General features: G+C 36.4%; 2 long non-coding RNA genes and 1 other non-coding gene across 3 annotated transcripts in view; all 3 read right to left on the bottom strand.

Moving 5' to 3' along the window:
- Positions 1-1,564, bottom strand: part of LOC123698205 — a 1,905-nt gene extending 341 nt beyond the window's left edge. Inside the window, exon 1 of the ribosomal RNA XR_006752380.1 lies at positions 1-1,564. This exon is cut by the window's left edge and continues 341 nt beyond it. This is a non-coding gene — a ribosomal RNA (small subunit ribosomal RNA).
- An 8,773-nt stretch (positions 1,565-10,337) lies between these two features.
- On the bottom strand, positions 10,338-11,504 carry LOC123695824. The gene is made up of 2 exons (XR_006751988.1): positions 11,177-11,504; positions 10,338-10,551 (listed from the first exon to the last, which is right to left on the bottom strand). It is a non-coding gene; the product is annotated as an uncharacterized LOC123695824 (long non-coding RNA).
- Positions 11,505-11,762: 258 nt separating this feature from the next.
- On the bottom strand, positions 11,763-13,259 carry LOC123695886. The gene is made up of 2 exons (XR_006752004.1): positions 12,354-13,259; positions 11,763-11,942 (listed from the first exon to the last, which is right to left on the bottom strand). It is a non-coding gene; the product is annotated as an uncharacterized LOC123695886 (long non-coding RNA).
- Between the last annotated feature and the right edge of the window lie 473 nt (positions 13,260-13,732).

Below are 13,732 nucleotides of genomic sequence, written 5' to 3'. Positions count from 1 at the left end.
CGGCCCAGGACATCTAAGGGCATCACAGACCTGTTATTGCTCAATCTCGTGCGGCTCAAAGCCGCCGGTCCCTCTAAGAAGAATTTTAATACGCCGCCAGTGAGTTGCGCGACCCGAGAGCCGCGCACACCTAAATGACGACGCCTATTTAGCAGGCTAGAGTCTCGTTCGTTACCGGAATTAACCAGACAAATCGCTCCACCAACTAAGAACGGCCATGCACCACCACCCACCGAATCAAGAAAGAGCTATTAATCTGTCAATCCTTCCGGTGTCCGGGCCTGGTGAGATTTCCCGTGTTGAGTCAAATTAAGCCGCAGGCTCCACTCCTGGTGGTGCCCTTCCGTCAATTCCTTTAAGTTTCAGCTTTGCAACCATACTCCCCCCGGAGTCCAAAATCTTTGGTTTCCCGGAAGCTGCCCGCCGAGCCATTGTAGTAACGTCGGCGGATCGCTAGATGACATATTTACGGTTAGAACTAGGGCGGTATCTAATCGCCTTCGAACCTCTAACTTTCGTTCTTGATTGATGAAAACACCTTTGGCAAATGCTTTCGCTGATGTTCGTCTTGCGACGATCCAAGAATTTCACCTCTAACGTCGCAATACGAATGCCCCCAGTTATCCCTATTAATCATTACCTCGGAGTTCTGAAAACCAACAAAATAGAACCGAGATCATATTCTATTATTCCATGCACGAAATATTCAAGCGGCATTTTGAGCCCGCTTTGAGCACTCTAATTTGTTCAAAGTAAAATTGTCGGCCCACCTCGACACTCACTGAAGAGCACCGCGATAGGATTTTGATATTGAACCGGCTTTTAACGACCGGCTCACCGACGATATGCTCCGCAAACGTGTCAGTATCACCGCGGATGCGGTGCACCGACAGCGCGGCGCACAAATGCAACTACGAGCTTTTTAACCGCAACAATTTTAGTATACGCTATTGGAGCTGGAATTACCGCGGCTGCTGGCACCAGACTTGCCCTCCAATTGTTCCTCGTTAAAATATTTAAAGTGTACTCATTCCGATTACGAGGCCTCGTAAGAGTCCCGTATCGTTATTTTTCGTCACTACCTCCCCGTGCCGGGAGTGGGTAATTTGCGCGCCTGCTGCCTTCCTTGGATGTGGTAGCCGTTTCTCAGGCTCCCTCTCCGGAATCGAACCCTGATTCCCCGTTACCCGTGACAACCATGGTAGTCGCAGAAACTACCATCGAAAGTTGATAAGGCAGACATTTGAAAGATGCGTCGCCGGTACTGGACCATGCGATCGGCAAAAGTTATCCAGATTCATCAAAATTAACGACTTCAGACGCCAGGCCCTCCGTCGATTGGTTTTGATCTAATAAAAGCACTCATTCCATCACTGGTCAGAGTTCTGATTGCATGTATTAGCTCTAGAATTACCACAGTTATCCAAGTAACTGAGTAAGATCTAAGGAACCAAAACTGATATATTGAGCCATTCGCGGTATCGCCTTAATACGGCTTGCACTGAGACATGCATGGCTTAATCTTTGAGACAAGCATATAACTACTGGCAGGATCAACCAGGGAGCTAACTAAAGCTTCCGCTAGAGCCTCAAACGTGACACGACGATGCCGCCGCGACGTTCGCTTCTCTATATACATACATATGCGCGCGGCGTGTTTAAATAACATGATATGCAACGGCGGCGACCGTCACACGCACACTATTCACACACGCGCGCGCGCACACGTGGATAAATCTGAACACAGTCAGTTAAATCGTTGAAAGTATCATCTTAACGAGACACCCCTTAACAATTCCCATTCGCATCAAGCGAAGGAAAAATTTTAATATCGGTCAACTTTTATGACGCAAACGATCAATCTACGCACGGAGAGTGGAAGGATCGAAAATTGCGACCACATATAAACATCTGATAAAAGCCCATTGGTACATCACAAACGTGTGCGATGTGAGCAATAAAAAATTTTATACTGCCGTTCAATAGTAGTCGTATATTTTTCACGGTCTGCGCTCCGAGAGTGTATCAAGATGCGTAATATTATTTATTACACTACACATATAAAATACAATCTACGAAACTGACAATCTATCAAACCGTCGGCAGACGCAATGTTACTACAGTTACTAATTTCTACTTCTTCTACTACTACTACTAACTACTACTACTACTACCACCACTAAAGATTAAAAACTGTATCGCGCCGTATGCACAAACGCTTTTACAATATCATCATCTTTGGTGGTCTTTTATTATTTCATAGAACTAACACACTACTCTACAACTCTGTCACAGACTCACCACCAAACACCAACCCCACACCGACACGCGAACGGCGGCAACGAGGAGAGCGCAGAGCACACGGGCGACGCGGTACAACAGCGACGAAATAATGATACATACACATACGTACGTACAAATGTCTCGCTGCCCACGCGCAACGCCCCCCCGTCTTCGCTAGCCTCGCGCACCGATTGTCTCGCATCCCGGCTACGATGTTTCTGCTTGTTTATTTTTTTCAGATACTATTCACGTATCACGCACGGCATATGTACATACATACATACATAATACATACATACAAACATACGCCGCGCGCGACTAACGCCTCGTGTTTTCAAGGTCAAGTCAAAAAACTTTGCACGCGTGCAGTTACGGCGTGCAGTCGTCAAAAATAATTCATGATTATAAATTTCGTGGTCCATATTAAATAAATTATAAACAACAACAACAACAAACAACAACAACAACAACGACAAAAGAGGGCGACCTTACCTCCGGACTTGATGAAGTGTCCTGAAGGTGTACTTCGAAGACAAAACAAGCCCAAACTCGCCTCACCTAGCTCTACTCGTCTATTAGTTCCAGTAGCAGTCTTCGAAGTACACCTTCAGGTCACTCCATCAAGTCCCGAGGTAAGGTCTCATCATAACTAACAAAACGAGCCCAAACTCGGCACACCTAGCTCTACTCGTCTATTAGTTCCAGTAGCAGTCTTCGAAGTACACCTTCAGGACACTCCATCAAGTCCGGAGGTAAGGTCTCAACATAACTAACAAAATGAACCCAAACTCGATACACCTAGCTCTAATCGTTTATTAGTTCCAGTAGCAGTCTTCGAAGTACACCTGCAGGTCACTCCATCAAGTCCGGAGGTAAGGTCTCAACATAACTAACAAAATGAGCCCAAACTCGGCACACCTAGCTCTACTCGTCTATTAGTTCCAGTAGCAGTCTTCGAAGTACACCTTCAGGACACTCCATCAAGTCCGGAGGTAAGGTCTCAATATAACTAACAAAATGAGCCCAAACTCGGCACACCTAGCTCTAACCGTCTATTAGTTCCAGTAGAAGTCTTCGAAGTACACCTGCAGGTCACTCCATCAAGTCCGGTGGTAAGGTCTCAACATAACTAACAAAATGAACCCAAACTCGGCACACCTAGCTCTACTCGTCTAATAGTTCCAGTAGCAGTCTTCGAAGTACACCTGCAGGTCACTCCATTAAGTCCGGTGGTAAGGTCTCAACATAACTAACAAAACGAGCCCAAACTCGGCACACCTAGTCTCTACTCGTCTATTAGTTCCAGTAGCAGTCTTCGAAGTACACCTTCAGGACACTCCATCAAATCCGGAGGTAAGGTCTCAACATAACTAACAAAATGAGCCCAAACTCGACACACCTAGCTCTAATCGTTTATTAGTTCCAGTAGCAGTCTTCGAAGTACACCTTCAGGTCACTCCATCAAGTCTGGAGGTATGGTCTCAATGTAACTAACAAAACGAGCCCAAACTCGGCATACCTAGCTCTACTCGTCTATTAGTTCCAGTAGCCGTCTTCGAAGTACACCTGCAGGTCACTCCATCAAGTCTGGAGGTAAGGTCTCAACATAACTAACAAAATGAACCCAAACTCGGCACACCTAGCTCTACTCGTCTAATAGTTCCAGTAGCAGTCTTCGAAGTACACCTGCAGGTCACTCCATTAAGTCCGGTGGTAAGGTCTCAACATAACTAACAAAACGAGCCCAAACTCGGCACACCTAGCTCTAATCGTTTATTAGTTCCAGTAGCAGTCTTCGAAGTACACCTTCAGGTCACTCCATCAAGTCTGGAGGTATGGTCTCAATGTAACTAACAAAACGAGCCCAAACTCGGCATACCTAGCTCTACTCGTCTATTAGTTCCAGTAGCCGTCTTCGAAGTACACCTGCAGGTCACTCCATCAAGTCCGGTGGTAAGGACTCAACATAACTAACAAAATGAGCCCAAACTCGGCACACCTAGCTCTACTCGTCTATTAGTTCCAGTAGCAGTCTTCGAAGTACACCTTCAGGACACTCCATCAAGTCCGGAGGTAAGGTCTCAATATAACTAACAAAATGAGCCCAAACTCGGCACACCTAGCTCTAACCGTCTATTAGTTCCAGTAGAAGTCTTCGAAGTACACCTGCAGGTCACTCCATCAAGTCCGGTGGTAAGGTCTCAACATAACTAACAAAATGAACCCAAACTCGGCACACCTAGCTCTACTCGTCTAATAGTTCCAGTAGCAGTCTTCGAAGTACACCTGCAGGTCACTCCATTAAGTCCGGTGGTAAGGTCTCAACATAACTAACAAAACGAGCCCAAACTCGGCACACCTAGTCTCTACTCGTCTATTAGTTCCAGTAGCAGTCTTCGAAGTACACCTTCAGGACACTCCATCAAATCCGGAGGTAAGGTCTCAACATAACTAACAAAATGAGCCCAAACTCGACACACCTAGCTCTAATCGTTTATTAGTTCCAGTAGCAGTCTTCGAAGTACACCTTCAGGTCACTCCATCAAGTCAGAAACTAAATATGAAATTTATAATCCCATAAGTATAAAATCTATAAATAAAATGAATGCGTGAAGGATCAAGTTTATTAGGTCAAATATTTTGTATTCGTACAGTGATCTTTTCGTAAACGAGGAGCTGCTTACAAGCGTCACAGTGTCCACTCACAACGGCGGCCGAGCGCAGACTAAAATATTTCATTACAAATTTTTGTGCAATAAATCAAGATGAGCCAGTAAAATAACCCTTATTTCAATCCAATAAGTATCACGCGTTACAACTAAATATGTGAAAAAATAAGGTTTGATTTCTCAGCCTATTTGTAACATTTTGATAGTTTTCTTTGCTACCTTTTTGAGTTGGACATGTCTGCTTACTTAAAATATTTTTAAATCATTAAATTTATTTTATTAAATACATGAAAAATGTTCCTTTATTCAGCACGATATTGTCAATTTTGTGTGAAAGGGCAACGGAAAATATTTTTTATAATATTATAAACCAAAATTTTCGACTAAAAAATTGCTACCATTTAAAGATTAACCCTTAATTCACTACCTGAGTCCATTGGACTCACATCGAACTTTCAAACTATTATATTTTTTTCCCCTGGTGACTTATTTCCTCCACCGTCTCAGTACCTTCCTGCAGTGACGTGGGCACCGCGGTAGCGAGAGGACGTGCGCCTGCGCTGCGTAATAGGTAAGTTATTACGTCGAGTGAGTCCCATGGACTCATACTAGTGAATTAAGTAATATTTTATTTATTTGTTACGATTCTTAAATGTTGCTTATTTGTCGTATTAATGATATAAAAATATGTATTTTAATATTTGTTGTTGTTGTAGGTTTGTAAAATGGATCTAAAACAACATAAAGTTGTAAATATGAATGAAGACCAGGCAGATTCTGTTTTGGAATCATGGATCACACAAATTATGAATGATGAAGATGCGAGCCACTCTGAAACCGAAGACAAGCTATCTAGGACAGAAAGAAAGCATTGTTATCCATGTAATTACAAAAAGAGAACAAAGACTGCACATTCAGGCACTAGATGTCTGAAGCCTGTATGTTTGAGTTGCTCAAAAATGGCATGCCGTCGCTGCCTGCAATCGGTGGCAATACCCCATTGCACGTTTTATTTTTTTGTATAGAAGCGTACATTTTTGTTGTTTATTTTCGGTTTTGCATTCCTTTAGAAGTCTTATAAAATTAAAAAGAGCCATTAGTTAAAAATATTTGCCATTATTGTAGGGCTTTGAAAATAACTCTGTTTTCTAAGACTATTAGAATAAGTTTTTTTTTTTATTTTTAAGAGTATTTCAGAAGTTTATCCAGTTTTATTATTTTTTTGTAGTGCCTTAATAAACATTTAAAAATAATAATAAAAAAACTTAATAAAAAAAAGAGTTTTATTTGAAAAAAACACGCCAAGAAAATATATGAGTCCAGTGGACTCATGGAAGCTGTTTATGTTAGCAAATTTCACCTAGTGAATTGAGGGTTAAGGATTAATCTATCTATAGTAATTATTAGTTTAATTTGGTTTTGTATTATTTTGTCGCAAAATGTACCGAAAAACTGCTTATTTTTGTCAGATTCGTAAACGCGTCCTTAAGAACATCGTTTTGGTTAGGCTTCCATTATCAAGCAATTTTAAACTTCATTCAATTGACATACAGTTCAAATTATTTTGTACTTTTCAAAGACCTAAGGGAGAGTCTGTTCTGCCTACTTTTAGAAAAAATAAAAACATTTCTAATGTTGGCCCCTCCGATGTAATCATTTAATATTAGATTTAATATTTTAGTTTTAATTATTTATTATTATTTCTTATTTTTTTTTAAACCTTATTTTTGTATATTTTAATTTTAAGCTAATACATTAATAAATTATTTCTTTCTTTCTTCGATTTCTTGTCAATGGTTAAGACTTAAGCATAGACAACCTCTTGATGTTGATTTGTTGTTTGAAATTTGAATTCAAAATGGCGTTTTATTAATTGTTTTGGTGGAAGATAAACAAAATCTGTTCTTCGTATATCGTAGATTTTCTTACTTATTTACTCAGTTAATGTACAGTACATTGAATTTTTTAATTTGTTATATTTCTGCCAAAAGTGAAAGAAGAAGAAAAAGTGTTATGTGTAAACAATGTTAAAATCTTTGTGTAGATAATAATTGATAATAATTATTAATGTGATTTGTGACTAAGTATTTGCAATATATACCCAATGACTGTTCTATTAAAGGAAGATATAAAAAATAATAATTTTTACGAGAAAACTTCTCTATTACGTCATGTTCTGGCTGTAGAATCAATTGGAGAGGAGATAATATTATTATTGTTTTGTCCAAAGAAAACAACGACTTCTTACAATTCCAATATGGCGATCCGAACGGCAACGATATATTGGAAATTTAGAATGAGATTTTAAAATAGAAATCCCGCAAAATATTTCAAGGAAAAGTATAAAATGTGAATCTAGTTGTATTCACATAATATTTAAGCCGAATTAAGTCCTACATGCCTAAATAAAGATATTCAGTAAAATTCAAAATTCAAATGGAATTATCCATTTTTGCTGATAATAGTGAGTTTTAATATTATATAAAAATGTTATATATAGGTAATTATTATTATATTATAATAAACTTATTGATCTACATTGTTGGTGTTTTATTTTTAATTTCCTATAAATTTGAATAAGGATGAGAATTAGTAGTGATGTTACCCAGCATCGAAAATTTTATCGATATCGATATGAAGTTTTATCGATAATATGTACTCAAAGAGACATCACTAGCAACTTCAACTTTTAAATGTTGGCAGCAATGTGGATCATTTTTGACGTGAACTTTTCATAGGTTGGTATATAAGACTTAACCTAAGTAATACAATATGCATATGTGTGCGTGAGCTCGAAATCGAAGTACTGAGTGCCGTCTCTTCCTATACCTATTACTTGCTCTGTGAAGTTAACCCGTCTAGCGTCATACGCACAGATGTTATGCGTCCCAAGTATGTCGAGGTAGTTTACGAAATCTAGCTTTTTTATGACTACCGAGTTTGAAAATTTTATTTACCCTATTGTTCTATAATTATATGCCATGTATGATATATTTTTGGAAAGAGGAAGAAACTAGTTATAGCATAAAAATGTAATCATGACGATATATTTTTTCTATAAAATTATAAAAAAATTGATTTTCTTTTGTTTTAATTTTAATTGCTTACATACCTACTAACACTTACATGATAATGGTGAGTCATCAAATGATCATATTCACGTTTTCATATCACTACACGATTGCCAAATACATTCACTTATATTTTCACACATTTAACACAACGTATTTCACTATGAATAATAACAAATATCCATTATTCACAAACAAGAAAAAAAGCGCCATTTTGCGTCTTCCGCACTGAAAAGTTGAGACACTTTTTCACTGAGTATTCTTCAAATATCCCTAAAACCAATATCATAAACGTATTCTACGTAAAATTTCCAGTAATATACGTCTCAATTATCACTCATCTAATTATTCCTCTCGGCATAATTCACAATCCAAATATTCGTTGAACAAGACGAACGTTACAAAGTACAAACAGGGGGGGCACACTCAAAACTGTCATGTAAACGCATAGACGACAGCGACGCGGGCGGTGAGTGGTATAACTAAAATTAAAAAAAAGCCGCCATCTTGTAATGATGTGCGACTGTCATTGTCAACCATAGAGGAAGGATGTATATGTTGTCAACCATAGTTTTCAACTTTCGGACGGACGTTGATGCGATTTCGAGGTTATCTCATTAATTGTTTTTGTTAAATATATCTGGTTATCTTTTAAGTTTTTGTTTTGGTTAAGTTTTGTTTTGTGATTTTGTTACTTGTTTTATTATTGTTAACTGTTGTGAACGTTGTGATCATGAGTTTTCAACGGAGGAGAAAACACGCTAGAAGCTTAGAACTTTTTAAAAACTTGAGAATCCTGCCTCTTGCATGTATTTATATCAAAGAAATTTGTATTTTCATAAAAAAACATCCTCAATATTTTAAAACTAATAAAGAAATTGGAAAATTAACAAGATATCCAAACAATTTGTTTTATTGTATGTATGTATGTTTAATGTTTTAATGTATGTTTTTACCGAGGCCTAAATTAACTTTGTACAAAAAAAATGTTCCTTATATAGGTATTCAGATATTTAATAAAATCCCAAAAGACTTGCAAGGGGTTCCTCTTCCAGGATTTAAAAATAAATTTAATAAATACTTATTAGAGAATTGTTTTTACAACCTAAATGAATTTCTGTATGATATGAAAAATGTCTAAATAATATAAAATAATGATATTGATATTAATTGATTGACTGTATGACTAATGATTTATGTATAACCTAATTTTAAATGACAATACTCCTGACTCGTATTTTTACTATAAATATCTAATCATTTTCATTCATTATGTCAATTAATAATAATTATTGTATGCTATGTAGTTATAGTAAAAACATGAATGTTCCTTAATTCTGATCTTAATATCTTTGTATGTACCATGTTTTTATGCAATAAATGATTTATTTATTTATTTATTTAGAACAAAAGCTTTAGTTATTTCAGTGACTGCACTGAAATAACTAAAACTTTTGGTTTTAGCAGATTTTAGAGGTTTTAGCAAGTGTATAGTACCTATATAAATCTCAATTTCAATTTAATAAACGTGAATACTGCTAAAGAAATTGTTTTTTATTCTCACCCCTGGTTGCCCTCATTACTTATTTATTATTTACTCAACTTACAAGGCAACTTATGGAGTGAGAGTATGTTTACAAAAATATTACTAACGCCACAAAAAGAGTGTTGTCACGAAAACGACGCTTTTCTTGGTGTTAGTAATATTTTTGTAAATATACTTTCGCTCCATATCTGGTGCTAAATGTCGATATGCATACTGCATAGCTATATATATATATTTTCCCCTTTTAAAGCATTAGTTATCCTACAAAGTTGCAGATGGCAGCACGTTCCATACATGCACTTATTACCACAGAGTAGCCACTCTATCTCAGTCTTAGATTATACACCTATAGATGTAACCATGGCGTGGCCGCACTTGAAAAAGAAATAGAATTTTGTGGTGTTGCCTAATAAGTTGGCAATTCCCACATATTAGGTAAAAAATATTATGAATCTTACTTGATCGCGAACAGACTTTATAAATACCTGTAAGTAGGTACTTCGCAAACTAAAAATTCTGAATTTGCATATTTTAAATGCTAGCTTCAATAATGTAACTCTTATGTCGTAGTCGTACGAAATACTTTAATAAAACCTCCGTAAGGTAGGTAAGGAGAATTGTATCACAATATACAGATACATACAGTAAGGAAAATTCGTTTTTGTTCGTGGTGTCCTCTCTATAATAATACCTCAATGATGGACATCTATCGACTGACACGACATAAAACACACACGACACGTTCAATGATGAAATAAAACCAGTCTATAACATAAACATGTTTATTATTTATTACTATATACATAATGAAATAAGTACAGCTTGGCAGGCTTGAGTGAGGTTTTAATTGTACTTGTTTATTTTTATACAGTAATGAATCATCATCAAAATGAATGGAACAAATTTTTGAATATTTTGTTGGCAGCCAATTTTCTCGTCCAGTGGCATCCAGCCATTTCTCTTATCAATATTGGATGGAAACCTGAAAAAAGAAGATTTTATTCGCATGTTACGAAAGTTTATCTTTATTGAGTAATAAGTTAAATAAACTACAATAAAGCCCTTAAATAAATGTAACTAAAATTAAAATTTACGTACAGAAGAATTAATTTCCTCTCAATAAAAATATTATACTACTAGCTTTTACCCGCGACTTCATACGCGTGTTAATCCAGGTAATAAACTACTCATGTGCAAAATATCATTGAAATCCATCCAGACGTTATTGCGTGATTGAGTAACAAACAAACATCCAAACCATCGAATTTATAATATAAGTAGGATGAGTACCTACCATGATAAGCAAACCCAACAATCATAATCTTTAATTATAATCATAATCTTTATTTTCTCTTCACAAAACAAGACCTCGAATCGTATGTATGTACTAACAATAAAGAAATATGATTTATTTGGGTAAATTAAAGTAGCCATTATGGCAACCCTGAACTGTTCATCGTTAATCGTTATTTTATTTTAAGATAGTGAAAACACGTATCACAACTCAATATTCTTGGCATCACAGCACTGAATTCATCACAAAACATCATAATCGATGATCATCTGGCGTTGTAATAACGAAAGAAATGATAATTTCGCCTACTTACGTGTGAAATGTTATTCCTTCAATTTTTCGCTCACTCCGGCTTTTACAACCCAAAACACTGCAACCCACCATCGCACGTACACTAAATATTCTGTATTATCCAATTTTTATACGCAATAAACACTGTAAATTCACACAATCACAGAAAAATCCAAAAGACGCCAAGTTTGTTTGTCACAACTCAGATCTTGCCAAACAATAAAACCGGCCATGTCGACAAAGACAAAAACTATATATTCTGTCCTGTTTCTTTGCATGGGTTTGACAATTAACGATCTCGCTCTTTCAAGGAAGGTCATTTTAGTGGTTACATCTATAGGTGTATAATCTAAGATCTCAGTTATACATCCTTCCTCTATGAGTACAAACTATGACCGATGACGCAACTCAATCAATGATTCACTTTTTTTTTTTTTTTTTTTGTTTTAGTCGTAGACTGAGAAACTAATAGACAAAGGTACTCTGTAACCGCGACTGAGACAAAGATAGTTTGTCAATGTATAAGTTGAATGTTGCCACAGTATCCGAGCTCCCGGATGTTTTGGAAAGGGTAAATATTTTTAGGAGCAATTAAATAAAACCAGTTATGAGATTTTTCTTTTGTCTTTATAATCAATTTAGTAGATACAAAAAATATAAGCAGATTGATTATTGATGACGAAACACATTTCTTACTTTTTCATTGGCTTGTTCATATTTTACAATATTTTGTGAGAATCCAATCTTTTCTACCACTTCGATCCATTAATTACGTAGGTCTGGATCATCTGGAAACAAATCGATAAACATATGTTAATAATAATTAAGGTAGTTCAGGTTCTCTAAAATTATAAGTGTAATTTTATGTCAATCACAATTATTACTATGAGAAATAATAAATTAAAATATGTTTTCGATGCCGAAGTCTTCCCGAAACACTGGGTTATTATGGGATTTCATATGCATTTACTTTCGAGTTTCGCCATATTGTCAAATCAATATTTTTTATTGATGATCGGGGTATTATTTTTCCCGACACTGGCAACACTTACTTGTTGATGTTTATAGGTTATTGAATGTAAAAATCGATATTACGCTAATATTTTCCTTGTTTTAACGCGAATTGTTGTTACTTTAGGCTAAAGTATAAATAATCATCACTGAGAAACTATAAATAAGGACAATAAAGTCGTACTTACGCGTGAAAAGACACACCGGCAATTTTCTTCTCACTATCGCTTATACATGCAATAACACGACAACGCACCATTCTATTTACTTCGATGTCTATATTAAGATAATTTCACCGTCTTTTCAATGTACTCGTATCGATTTTTTACTAAATAATATCCAAAATTCGAACACCAAGCACGATGAAGGCACGAACTGTCAAAGTTTGTTTCGCAACTCAAGTTGCGGATCTTGAAAAACAGGTTACACACTAAGGGACAAAAAATTGGGTATTTGTGTCTTTGTCTTATGCATTTGTTATGGTATTTTCGCTCTCTTTCTTGTGTAAGTGAGAAAGGTATCGTCATTGGGTCTATTAGTTACTCTGTCTACGGTTTTAGTCTGTATTTCCTGTCTCGGAGTCGTGTCGATTTGAATTATAAATGTTTAAGGCATAGAGAAATATTTTTTATACTGGAAACATTCACTTGTACGTCTCTACTGATGACCTTCAATATCACGGGCCGCGTTACGCACAGCGTTTGTCAGCGCAGGACGCTCTCAGTACAATTTGAGTTACGCTACAACCGCTGTGCGTAGGACGCTACACGGGTTAAGAGGCTGATTCAAGAATGTTCTGCCATATTTTTCATTCTGTCAAACACAACGACAGTGCAGAGATAATTATTCCAAGCCCTGACACCGATATTTTTGTATTAGGCCTTTATTTCTGGCATAAACTTGAAAATATACTCGCCATCTTTGAATGCTCCCCCCCACTCCCCCATGCAACTATTTCACTGTACGAACTATTGAATCGTAAACAATGGACTATTGTTAATTATTTAAAATAATAATTTAAAAAATATATTCATGAGTTTTCAATCTATAGTGGTTTAAAGTTAACTCAAAAATGGACCATTTTCGTAAATTTTCTAAAAAATCTTAGAGAAAGTGTAAGAAATGTTATAGTATGCTATATATTCGTGATCTACTCAATAACCTCTTTCATTTGATACCCCACGCGGCATGTTTTGGAAATGTTTATTTTTTTCTTTGTATGCCATATTTAATAACCGGGGTGCGGGGAAGGGGACCACAAAACTGGTTGGCAACATCTGTCTATAGGATGTCTGGGATCTATACAATATATATCAGAAGTCAGATTTAGGTCCGCTATTTATGCAAACGAACATCTCCTTGGAGCCTGCTCTATGAGCCAAAAAACTGTTATCGTTTGATAAAGCATTTACATTCTCTTGTTTATCGAATTTTTGATGGGTCCGAATTAGGATTATAATGATAACTGCGTTAAAAACAACCGACTTTAAACTTGCACTTGCAACATTTACAAATGCAGACAAAAATGCTCATAAAATAAAAACTTACTGGGCCTATCCGAATAAAA

The sequence above is a fragment of the Colias croceus genome, chromosome 1 (genome assembly GCF_905220415.1).
Source record: "Colias croceus chromosome 1, ilColCroc2.1".
Taxonomy (NCBI): Eukaryota; Metazoa; Arthropoda; class Insecta; order Lepidoptera; family Pieridae; genus Colias; species Colias croceus.
This window is presented reverse-complemented; position numbering and strand designations above follow the sequence as displayed.